Raw genomic sequence first — 11,694 nt, forward strand, 5'->3', positions numbered from 1 at the left:
AATGAAACTTGGATATCTGATGTTACTTTTTGAGTTCTTTCTAAGCATTTAAAGAAATACCTTGACTTTCAAATGCCCTCTTCATGGTGACTTGAGTTGAATTAGAAGTTTTGAGTGCATTCTTTCTATTTATAACAGTAGTGGCAGTCGGGTGTCTTCTAAGTAGCTAAGAGCCCAAGTGCGGACTTCTCTGGGAGGGGATGTTGTGAGGAATTCATAGCTCCTAATGGGATATTTATTTATTTTTCCTATGTATGTGCCTCTAAGAATACTCAGTACTCCTAAGCACGATAATGCAGAGTGAGTTTGATGAGAAAGGTATAATGGTTGTTTTAATAGGAACCTTTTCATAATTATATTACTGTGATTTGTGCCGTTACAGAGGTTTAACAAGGAAAATCTTCTGTATTGTTTACTGTATAGAAAATGTATCATATATTACAGTCTTGAAAAATGGTGTGTGCTCGGAAATGATGGTTTTTAATTGTAAAATAGAATTACAGGGGAACTGTTAGAAGTGAATTCCTTTCCTGCTTCATGTAAGAAGTGAAAGGATCTACAGAGGAAGGCCACAGAGCTGACAAAACAGAGGTTATATTTGATTATCAAATATTTATGGAATTCACTGGAAAACAGAATCATAGTGCTTGGGAAAAGTAGGATGTAATAGTTGAGTGTTCTGGAAAATGCCAAATGGAACAGGACGCTTAATATTATGTTCTACTTTAGAAAATATAAAGACATTTTTGCTCCTGTTTTTTATAAGCTTTGTTTTAGATTCTTTGTTTCCACTGATGATTACAGCTAGGCCAAGAAGTCCTGTGGAACTTTCTAATTTCATAGAATGAATACCAGGAAAATGGTACTGGAGAGTGAAACATGGGATTAAATATTCTTTTACCATCTGAGAGTAAAATAGACTGTGCCTGTACCCTTTGTTAGAGGCATCCTGGCTGTTGTGCAGCATGCTTTCTGTGTCCATATTCCTCCATCAGAGAAATTAAGTCTGTAATTTGGGCTGGTGCAGCTCCATTGTGTAGTGAGCTGTGGCTGAGCAGCCAAAATGCTGCCCTGTCTGCAGTGGTGAGAACTGGCTTTGTATCCTGGCTGCACTCTCTTATAAATCATCATGCAGGTAAGCTGGTAAGTTTGTGGTCCTCACAGAATGACCCGGGTTGGAAGGGACCTCAAGGATCATGTAGTTCCAACTCCCCTGCCTGGCAGGGCCACCAAACATACACCTTTACTAGATCAGGTTGCCCAGGGCCCCGTCCAATTTGGCCTTGAACACCTCCAAGGACGGGGCATCCACAACCTCCCTGGGCAGCATGTTCCAGGGCCTAACCACTCTCCTAGTGAAGAACTTCCCCCTAACATCCAACCTAAATCTTCCCTCTTTCAACTTAAAACCATTTCCCTGTGTCCTGCTATTGTCAGGTCCTCCAGACCTTTGTGGAGCCTGAACTGACTGATAGGCTACTTAGTAGTTTGTCAATTTTTTTCTCTGAGGAAATGTTGGGACAGCAGTAATTTCTTACTCTAGCCTGGTCTCTGTGAGCTTGCCCATTGTCACCGCAGAATATGTTTTCTTTGTTCATTAAAACCTATTGATCTCAGGAAAGTTTGTAAGATTGATTTTAACTCAGTGCTTTTCAGGGAATTAGTAGTATTTTTAGTAATAACACTCTCCTAATGCATTCCCAATGCAGAGTGATATACAGGGGACCAAAGGCAACATACACAAGCTCCAGTCCCCAAGGTCTCTGTGTGTGAGGACAAACCAGGTGGACCTGACTGTGTACAGTGCAGGGAGCTTGTCTGGAAGGGGTCCCTGAGCCCATTGCACTTGCTTGAGCTGCTTGTCCAAAAGGGATCTGGGGAGAAGGAGGCTCTGTGGTTCAGCATGGGCAAAGGACATGGGGACTGCAAAGGGAAGAAGCTCAGTGTTATGCCATCAGAGTAGCTCATTACAGACACTATAGAAGGCAGCAACAGTTTTTGTCTCATGTCATATTGCGTGTGCCACCATAACATCTGGATGCCTCCTGTTGCTGCCTTTTATTTACTTCCATCTGTTGTCACAGTCAGTGATGGAAATTAGAGTAAAATTCAATGGTAAACTCTTGAACTTTTCAGCATGCAGAAGTACAGAGCTTTAAAGGGTGTTCGGTGACTTCAGCTGAAGTATGAGTTTGTGCAATTGAAAACAAGTAACAGTTGTTATTGAGGTAGCCAAGCTTGGCCCCGCTATGCATGGTTTAAGTCTTGGTGACAATCATCTGAGGTTATCAGGGAGCAAATCACCCTCCCTGTTGCAGAGGAGATGGCAGTACTATTGTGATTGCTTGCATTTATTATAAGAAATTGTTGAGGGGAAAAGGCACAATTTGACACGCAGCCTTTCCGCTGAGTGTTAAAGGTTTATCACCTGTGTAGCTGAGAACTGTGTACAGCTGTCGTCTTTTTGAACTAATTTCTAATGATGGATATTACTTTGTCTTTGTTAGAGATAGAGTCATACAAAGAAATGAAGCTGCTGCTTATGCTCTGCTAAGTGTGGTGGAGAGCTAACGTACTGTGACAGGGATTAGGGGCAGCATCTACAGCACACAGCCTTCTGAAATGAGAAGCAGCCCCCACTTCACCCGTTCCTCCCCTCCTCCCTCTCTGCTTTACTTAAGGAACTTAACTGGAAAATCAGAACTGAAAAGAAAGTCAGGATTTCATGTCTTACAGGATTGAATTGAAAGACTTTGTGTGCTCACTTCTATTTCTTTGTACAGAGAAAGAGGTTTTGTCTCTGTGTAATAAGCTAATATATAAAACGGGGCACATTGCTGTGTGTTAACACTGCTACTACCTTCATTTGATACTGGCGTATGTGTAAACATATATATCCTAACAAGCATATATCTTAATTAATAATACTACCAGCTGCCATTCCTGTAGGTATGTCTACCAAAGAGATGTGTAGGGCATTTTTTGTTTGAACTGCTTTCCCTGGTTAAAATGCAATTAATTCCTAGTGTGAAGTGGCCACCAGGTGTCAGAAGAATGCTTTTATTTCTATTAATTTCTCCTTTTCTTTGAAAGTATCTGTACACTTTGTGTTCTTCTCTGGAAACTTTTCTTAACCTACTGCACGAACAATCCTATCTTCTTCTGTTACTCATTCAGTGAAGCACACGTGCAGCCCTCTTCACCTCATCAGCCTATTGAAGCACTGCAGCTGGAAGCAGGAGGCACAGTAATACCGAGTACCTGCATACACAAACCAATTGCTGTATGCATTCTTTGCTGCAGTCATTTCACAGAATCACAGAATCACAGAATGACCCGGGTTGGAAGGTACCTCAAGGATCACGTAGTTCCAACCCCCCTGCCTGGCAGGGCCACCAAACATACACCTTTACTAGATCGGGTTGCCCAGTGCCCCGTCCAACCTGGTCTTGAACACCTCTAAAGACGGGGCATCCACAACCTCCCTGGGCAGCCTGTTCCAGGGCCTAACCACTCTACTAGTTTAAAAGATGGGGATAAATACATTAAACTAAACCAAGTGGGTGCATTTGATCTTAGTAGAAGTTAGCGACATTAAAGGCAAGGCAATATATATATTATATATATATTATATATATGTTTATATTATATATATTTTTTGGTTCCTTCTTCCTTGCAGTTTCTTCTAGTTCCTATCTCCATTCTGCATCTGGACTCTACTTAGAAAACGGGTTCCTGGCTGCCAGCCCAGAGCTGGGTGCTTGCACTGGGCTTTCTAGCTGTGCTGCTGACCCCCTTATTGCTAGCAGATGTGTGGCCTGGGTTGTGATGGCCGAGGCCTCTCGGCTGCTTCTCCTGTCTTACAGTAGTTTAAACACAGAGCCAACAAAGCTATTTCTCATCTACGATGGAGAGGAGATTCAAATTGCATTTACTTTTTCTTTCTGTCTAGTTTTAATTGGCAAAGTTGGTCAGAACTGCATCTTTCACGAAGCTGTGTAACTCTAGGATTTCTCACAAACAGAGAGACTCAATACTCTGTATGAAAAAGCCCAGTATCTGCACTATCAGTGGGCTTTTTATTTTCTTACTTTAACAACTGAAGATAAAACAACGTGGAAGTTCCTAGCCCTCAAAAGCCTATAGCTTGTTTGGAAGGCTCTTCTGGAGTCTCTGGTGCCCTAACAGAATGAGTTGGTTTCCATAAAGAAAAGGTTACAATGCACATCTTGAAGTTCCACCATTCTTGAGCTACAAGGAAAAATACATGGTTGTAACTGATAGCAACAAATACTTTTCTCTTTGAACCAGCAGTCCTACTATCTTTTCCGTTCCATCACTAAGAGACTATTCTCTTAAATAGTCTCTGTGAAGGAAGAGAAGTAGCTTTGTCAGACTCTAAGAAATGCCAGTAAGTTGATGAAGGAGGATGTTATGCCTTTGCAAATGAGAAAATGTTTATTTGGCACAAAGGTTTTATGCCGAGTTGTTCACATTCAGTTTTGTTCTGGCTTTTGAAGAAGCTTCTTGAAATGTTCATGGTATCCATGATTTCAGTGAAAGAATTAAATGTCTGAAACAGGGAATTTTAATAAAGAGAAATTTCCATTATAGCGGAAATGCTGAGTCATGGCTTGAACCAGTGATTGAGCACCTGCTGGGAAGACAGGGCCAACCCAGGGGAGCACAGGTGTATGTACGCAATGCAGCTGAGTGATTGGAAGGGGTGGAGCCAGGATATGCCCCTTCCCAGACCTCATTTAAGGGTTGGGGGGGGGGGAAGGGTGTTTTGCTGGAGATCCCTGCATGCCTCAGGCTTTGCAAGTGTAAGCAAGTTCTTTCCTTTGTTTCCGTGTCCAGAAAAAAGTTGAATTTGATAAGTGTAAATATGCTTTCTTTGGGTTCTTCCATATGTGCATATACTCCTTCCATTAAAGAGCTGGCTAATGACCACAAAGAGGAGTAAATAAAAATGTATTGAGAATCAGGTTAGGAAACCTTACAGTTCATTACAGGTTTATGGATCATTTCTGAATTGCCTGTCCTTTAGACTTAATTTAAGATTGCGTCTTTCTAAATTTCATCTGGTGATTAGGGAAATGCAGGTCTCACACTGAAAATCTCAGCTGCACTGTCTTTACCTATTGGCATGGAGTAATATATGCCAATGTATCTCCAGTGAGATGTTTTCTATTTCTATTGAAGCGAAGATCAACAGACTTGAATGGTGGGCCCGGGTGAATCTAAAGAGGTTCAACACAGCAAAGTGCGAGGTTCTGCGCTTGGGCTGGAGGAATCCTAGGCATATATACAGACTGGGAGGAGCAGTCCTTGAGAGTAGCCCTGCAAATGAGGACTTGGGAGTCCTGGTGGATGGAAAACTTAACACGAGCCAGCAATGTGCTCTTGCATCTTGGAAAGCAAATGGTATCCTGGGCTCCATCAGAAGAGGGGGGGCCAGCAAGGACAGGTAGGTGATTATTCTTCTCTACTCTGTCCTCCTGAGTCCACAGCTGGAGCGCTGCATCCAGGTCTGGAGCTCCGATACAAGAAAGACAGGGAGCTGTTGGAGAGGGTCCAGAGGAGGGTCACAAAGATTATCAGAGGGCTGGAGCACCTCCCCTACGAAGACAAACTGAGGGAGCTGGGCTTGTTCAACCTGGAAAACACAAAGCTGAAGGGTGAGCTCACTGCAGCCTTCCAGTACCTAAAGGGAACGTACAGACAGGAGGGGAAATTGACTCTTGACAGGGGTAGATAATAGCAGGATAAGGGGGAATGGTTTTAAGTTGAAGGAGGGAAACTTTAGGTTGGATATCAGGGAGAAGTTATTTACCAGGTGAGTGGTGAGGTGTTGGATCAGGCTGCCCAGAGAGGTTATGGGTGCCACATCCCTGGAGGGGTTCGAGGCCAGGCTGGATGGGGCCCTGGGCAGCCTGGTCTAGTATTAAATGTGGAGGTTGGTGGCTCTGCCTGTGGCAGAGTGGTTGGAGCTTGACAATCCTTGAGGTCCCTTCCAACCCAAGCCATTCTATTATTCTGTGTCTGCCCCTGGATGACTGATGCTTTTATATTTTCCTGGATGCTATGTAGAACACACCCCCAGAGATTTAGGTGGAGGCAGTTAGAGAGCTCCTTCTCCATCTGGACTGTCACAAATCCATGGGACTGAATGGGCTAGGTGCTGAAGGATTTGGGGGGTGATTGCTGAGCCACTCTCTGCCATCTATCAGTGTTCCTGGCTATCTGGAGAGATCCCAGAGGTTTGGAGGCTTGCTCATATGACTCTTATCTACAAGAAGGGCTGGGGAACAAGGAGGATCTGGGGAACTACAGGCCTGTTAGCCTGACTTCAGCACCAGGGAAAGTTATGGAGCAAATAATCTTGGGTGAGATCACACAGCATGTGTGTGTCATCCAGGGGATCAGGCCCAGCCAGCATGGGTTCGTGAAGGGCAGGTCATGTTTGACCAGCCTCATCTCCTTCTATGACTGGGTGACCGGACTGGTAGATGAGGGGAAGGCTGTTGATGTAGTCTGCGTAGGCTTCAGCAAAGCCTTTGACACATCTCTCACACTATTCTCCTGGGGAATCTGGCTGTCCGTGGCCTGGACAGGTATACCCTTCTTTGGTTAAAGGAAATGGCTGCAAGTTGTGCAAGAGGAGGTTTAGATGAGACATAAGGAAGAACTTTTTCTCTCAGAGAGTGGTCAGGCACTGGAATGGCTGCCCAGGGAGGTGGTGCAGTCGCCATCCCTGGCAGTGTTCAATAGGTGTCTGGATAAGGAGCTACGAGATATGGTTTAGTGGCCTGTGGTAGCAACGGTAATGGGAGGATGGTTGGACTAGGTGATCTTGTAGGTCCTTTCAAACCTTGCGATTCTATGATTCTATATAGAACTGTAGCTAATATGATATCAATATACTAAAAACATAGTTCAAAGATTAAAAAGAAGGTCAAGGATTGAATGGTGGTAACAGCTTAAGAAATGATTTTTTTTTCACATTTTTGTATTTGTTTTCTCTTTGTAGATAGTGCGAATGTTCTGACTTGTGACAGTGGACTGTATCTGTTGAATGAGAAAGAGGAGAATCTTTAACTGTATTGGTTTCTGCGACATAGTCAAAATATTCTGTGTTATGGGCTCATAATTTAAAAATGATTGAAGGTTTTGGTATTTTTCCTATGCAGATACAGCACACGTAACGTTTTGAAGGTCTTAAAAATTTGTTCAGCTTCTTGTGAACATTTGAGTAATTATTGAAGAAAAGGATTGTGCTTAGCACTTAGCTAATGTTTCCAGTAGAATTATTGAGCTTATCACGGATGTTAGGGCCACAACAGGTTTCTTTTGAAAACTTATGAACAGCAATGTGCTGCAAAGAACCTTAAAATGCATTAGGTAATGTATGACTGTCTCCAAGCAGAAGAATTTGTTAACCTGAAGCTAATGTGCCAAATTAATTTTTGGTCATATCCTTTAAGAATCTGTTCAGCTTTACTTAATTTATATGAACATTAACAAAAGATTTATGTTACCAAAAGTCAACTCAGTTTTGAGTTAGAGCAACTTCATTTTGAACATGGAGGGTGATGTTCAGAGGGAGCTGTTGGACAGAACTATTTTAAACTGCTGAAATTCTGAAGGTTTGGCTCCGTTCTGTGCTCCCAAACGTCTGCTGTGTTGTACCTGTCAATTTTATTGGTGCAGGCTCAGGGCCTGCATAAATCCCATCTGATTTATTTGTGCAATACATTAGGTGGTTACCTATTGTTGTGCTTTGGGTAATTGTTCCTTGTAAAAACTTAACAGGAATCCTTTAAAAGTGAAGACTGACTGAAAAGCATGAGAGCTTGCAGCTTGCTTCTTTTTTAGGCTTGTTGATCCTTTAATAAGGTAGTTACAACTTTAAGAACTGTCCTTCTGTACTTCTACTGGTATATGAGTTTGCCAGCATCAGGCTGATGTCCTTTTTCAGTCACACTGGAAGTAGGTAGGATTTGGATACAAGCTACAAGCATGTGCTAAAGTTGCTGAGGCTGCAGGGGGATACTCATTGCATCAAGAATGTGTTTCTTGGCTGCCAATTGACTTAATCAATCTCCAGACGCAGAATCTTTGCTCCTGATTGCAATCCTTGTAGCTCTGATGAGAGTGAGGTGAATTAGTTTATGCGGGCTGAGGATTGGAACCATTCAGATTTGTGACTGGCCTGTTGCTTTGCCATTGCCCTCTTGTTTGGCAAATCTGAGAAGGCGCTTTTAGGAGAGAAGCTTCCAGTACAGGAAGAAACATGGGAAACCAAAGCAAAATAATGCCAAGGTAACTTCTGCCTAGAGGAAGCTTATGGAGTTGTTAATGTGTTTTTCAAGTAAATGTAGTAAATTGTGCAGTAAATCCATGCAGAAACATGAAAAGATGTCTGCCTGAAGCTTCCCTTTGGTGTGAGGCACTACTGTCAAGAAAATGGTGTGCCTCCGGTGGCGCAGTGGTAGGAATGCCACGTTGCAACACCGGAGGCCTAGGTTCAAATCCCCCCTGTGGTGCAAGTGGTAGAAGTGCCGCTCTGCTACACAGAGGCTCGAATCCCGAGGGTTGGACTCGATGATTTCTAAGGTCCCTTCCAACCCACACGAGACTGTGATACTGTGTGATATGCTATGAAAATTGTGTTGGAGACACAACTGTTGTCTGAGTAAGGTTCAGAGCAGGGAGAAACTGAGATGTGATTCTGTGCTGGGGTTCAGATCTTGCCCGGGATTTGGAAAACTGACCCTATCTCAGCCATCTCTGACTGTTGTCCCAAACAAAAAGTAGTGATGACAACAGCCATTGCTATCTACCTCAGAAGTGCTTAAAGGCAACTTAAGGAAATTTAATTACTTAGATTGATACAATTTTAGTGAAACAACAGCAGTCATCTCACTGCTGCATTTATTCTGTATCACACTCATATGTGGATTGAAGAAGAGTGTAAAAGCGTGTAGTTGTTTCTACACCTCACTTTTGTTCTGTGTAGTCAAGGAGTTACCACCTTGGAGATACCTGTTGCGAGCTGTGGTGTCAGGTGTGGGGTTGTTGGCTTCATGAGAAGTACTGGATGTAGGTGAAGTAGAGTGTGTCCTGGAGATCTGCAGGGGTTGTGTAAGAAGGCTGGGACATATACCTGCTTTGCACATTTGTACTGTGTATGTATGTGACTATTTTAATTCCACACTGAACTTACTGACAGCGCCTATGAGATTTGAATTTTGCATTTTACATTTGCCTAACAATCCATTTGCTACTACAGTTTATGAAGATAATAAAGGAAATGCATAATTTTTTAAGTGTGTGAAGTAGCCCTTAATTGATGTATTACAGCTGACTTGTATCCAATGAGACAAGGTTGCCAGAGCTGGGATTGCAATCTGGGATTTTTGCTAGTGCACAGAGAAGGGTGAACTTCTATTGAAGGGTTAGTGAACAAATGATGAGAAGTGAGGCTCAGCCTGCAGGTATGGCATGCAAATAACCAGCCATCTTTTCTGAGGTTTGCAGGTGGCTACTGGAAACGAGCTGAGCAGGTATGGCAGGAAAGGCTTGTTCTGAGACTAGCTGATGCCTTTCTGTGACAGCTGGGAAGCATCCACCTTAGGTGATTACTGCATCTCTGGCTGAAAGTGGTTTGAGATTTCTGTCAGAGATTGATCTAGGTGTGACAGCACTTTAAGGTTTAAATCAAATTATAGGATGACTTTGAATGGGCATGAAGCATGTCAGAAGAGAGTATGGTGAGGAGCCACAAATCTTCTACTTATTATTATAGCTCGAATGTGTGAATTTTTGTCAATGGAGAAGCCACTAATTATCCATCTGCGGCCTTTGATAGTGGAAATTTCCAGTGTAGGTACTAGTTCACTGCTGGACAGGTTCTCTGATAAATCAAATGGTCTGAGAGGAAAGAATCCTATAAAGAAGATGGAGAATTGTTCTGAGATTGCAAATTGTCTTGTACAGCAAGGAAAAACTGTTTTTCCCCCCAGGTCATATAAGGGAAGAATGGTAAGGTCTCAGTAGTGGGCTGTAGAAGCACAGTGAGAAAAAGGACCTATGGTTGCTGCTTGCAGACATTTAAGGATGGACTTGTGGCGCTCATCACTGAAGTAATTTCTTGCTATTTCTTAATTGTACTCCAGTTAACATAATTTTCATCTTATCCCTTTTCCATATCACAAATAGTACTTGCATACCTTTTCAGGGCGTGCTTGCATTTGAAAGACTTCATTCTCCTTTGCTAATAATTGCTGTAGTGTTTTTGAGTATACTGACAGGATACTGGTTTCTACTAGCTAATAATATAGACATGATTGCTTTACTTCTATCAAAGTGATAGTTTCTATCATGCTTTAGTGAACAAGATAAAATAATATGGTATAAGAATCACAAAAACACAAAGAAGCAGTATCTGGATCCTTCAAAGCACTACTGTGATCTGGAGGTTTTCTTTTCTCATTTAAACAGCTAGGTATAAATAACAGGACAGAAGTTCAGCCAGTGCTTTACCTCAGTGAGAGATCTGCAGTTGGAAAACAGATCTGTTCAATATATCTGATCTCTATGTACTCAGTTGCTCATAGACCTTCCTTAACTCCTGATTAAGCAGAAAAGCAATTTTGTTTTTACTTCCATAGATACTAAGTTCAGCTGTGTTGGGTGCCTTTCCCCAGTTTAACAGTTTGTTAATTTGTCCTGAAAAATATTTGTTTTTGAAATGTACTTGCGTACTTTTTTTTTGTTCCCTGCATTGTCTGTATCAACATTACAATTATTTAGTCTCTTCAGGAAGCACTTAGATGTGTGGTCATGGCCTCATTCAGTGGGTAACTGAACAAAAAATCTGGATACTTGGATTTGTAGCAAAGTGACATTTACATCATAGCATAAAGCACAGATAAACATTTAGTATTTAATCAACTGTTAAAAGGAGATGCGCCTCCAATTCTCAGTCACATCATATCAAAATGGAGAGGGGATAAATGCCACTATTTTGTTTCTCACCCTTATTCTCCTTATAAATTGAGCTGGTAGCATCAGATTTTTGGTGGTGGTATCTTTTTGGAAAGGAGAAGGTCGCCGTGGACAGCTAAGAAAAATTGAATTTGGATGGCTGGAGTTTGTACTGGGCTTCAAAGATGCTTTCCCTCCCTTCCTCCTTGGCAAATGAAGCTGAAGGGGTTAGAAGTGATTTTAGGAATGGTGGAGAACTATGTTTAGACTAGTGGCATAATTTTTTTATAACATGGCTCTATTAGCATTTTTCCTCTTGCTCTTTAGTAAATAATCTAAATGGGAAGGAAAGAAAATGTCATACTTATAATACTTGAAGTTTGTGTTGGCTTTGTTTTGCTTGTTGTTGCAATCGTGACCATTTCCTCCTGGGAGCTTATAAATCAGTAATCCTGGATTTCTTGACCCGGAAAAGCTGAATATTCCATGACTGATTCACTGAAATCCGTTAGTGTGTAGAATATCCGAAAAATGTGCTTAGAAACAAAAATTAGGCTTATCTGCCCAAGTTTAAGCTTGTGAAAGTTTGACCACTTAAATCAAATTAACATAGTTTTAGGGTTGCTAAGCATGTGAGTCTCAGCAATGTTAGCTGTATATTACTTGATTGCAGAAAATCTCTTGAAGACAGTGCTTGCTCAA

At 41.9% G+C, this 11,694-nt stretch overlaps 1 protein-coding gene across 13 annotated transcripts in view; it reads left to right on the top strand.

The window, feature by feature from the left end:
• The window catches only part of ZNF407 (zinc finger protein 407), a 329,424-nt gene that overhangs the window by 13,446 nt on the left and 304,284 nt on the right, over positions 1-11,694 (top strand). The window lies entirely within an intron of this gene.

Source organism: Coturnix japonica, chromosome 2 (genome assembly GCF_054131305.1).
Source record: "Coturnix japonica strain WE chromosome 2, WE-NBRP24, whole genome shotgun sequence".
Classification (NCBI taxonomy): Eukaryota; Metazoa; Chordata; class Aves; order Galliformes; family Phasianidae; genus Coturnix; species Coturnix japonica.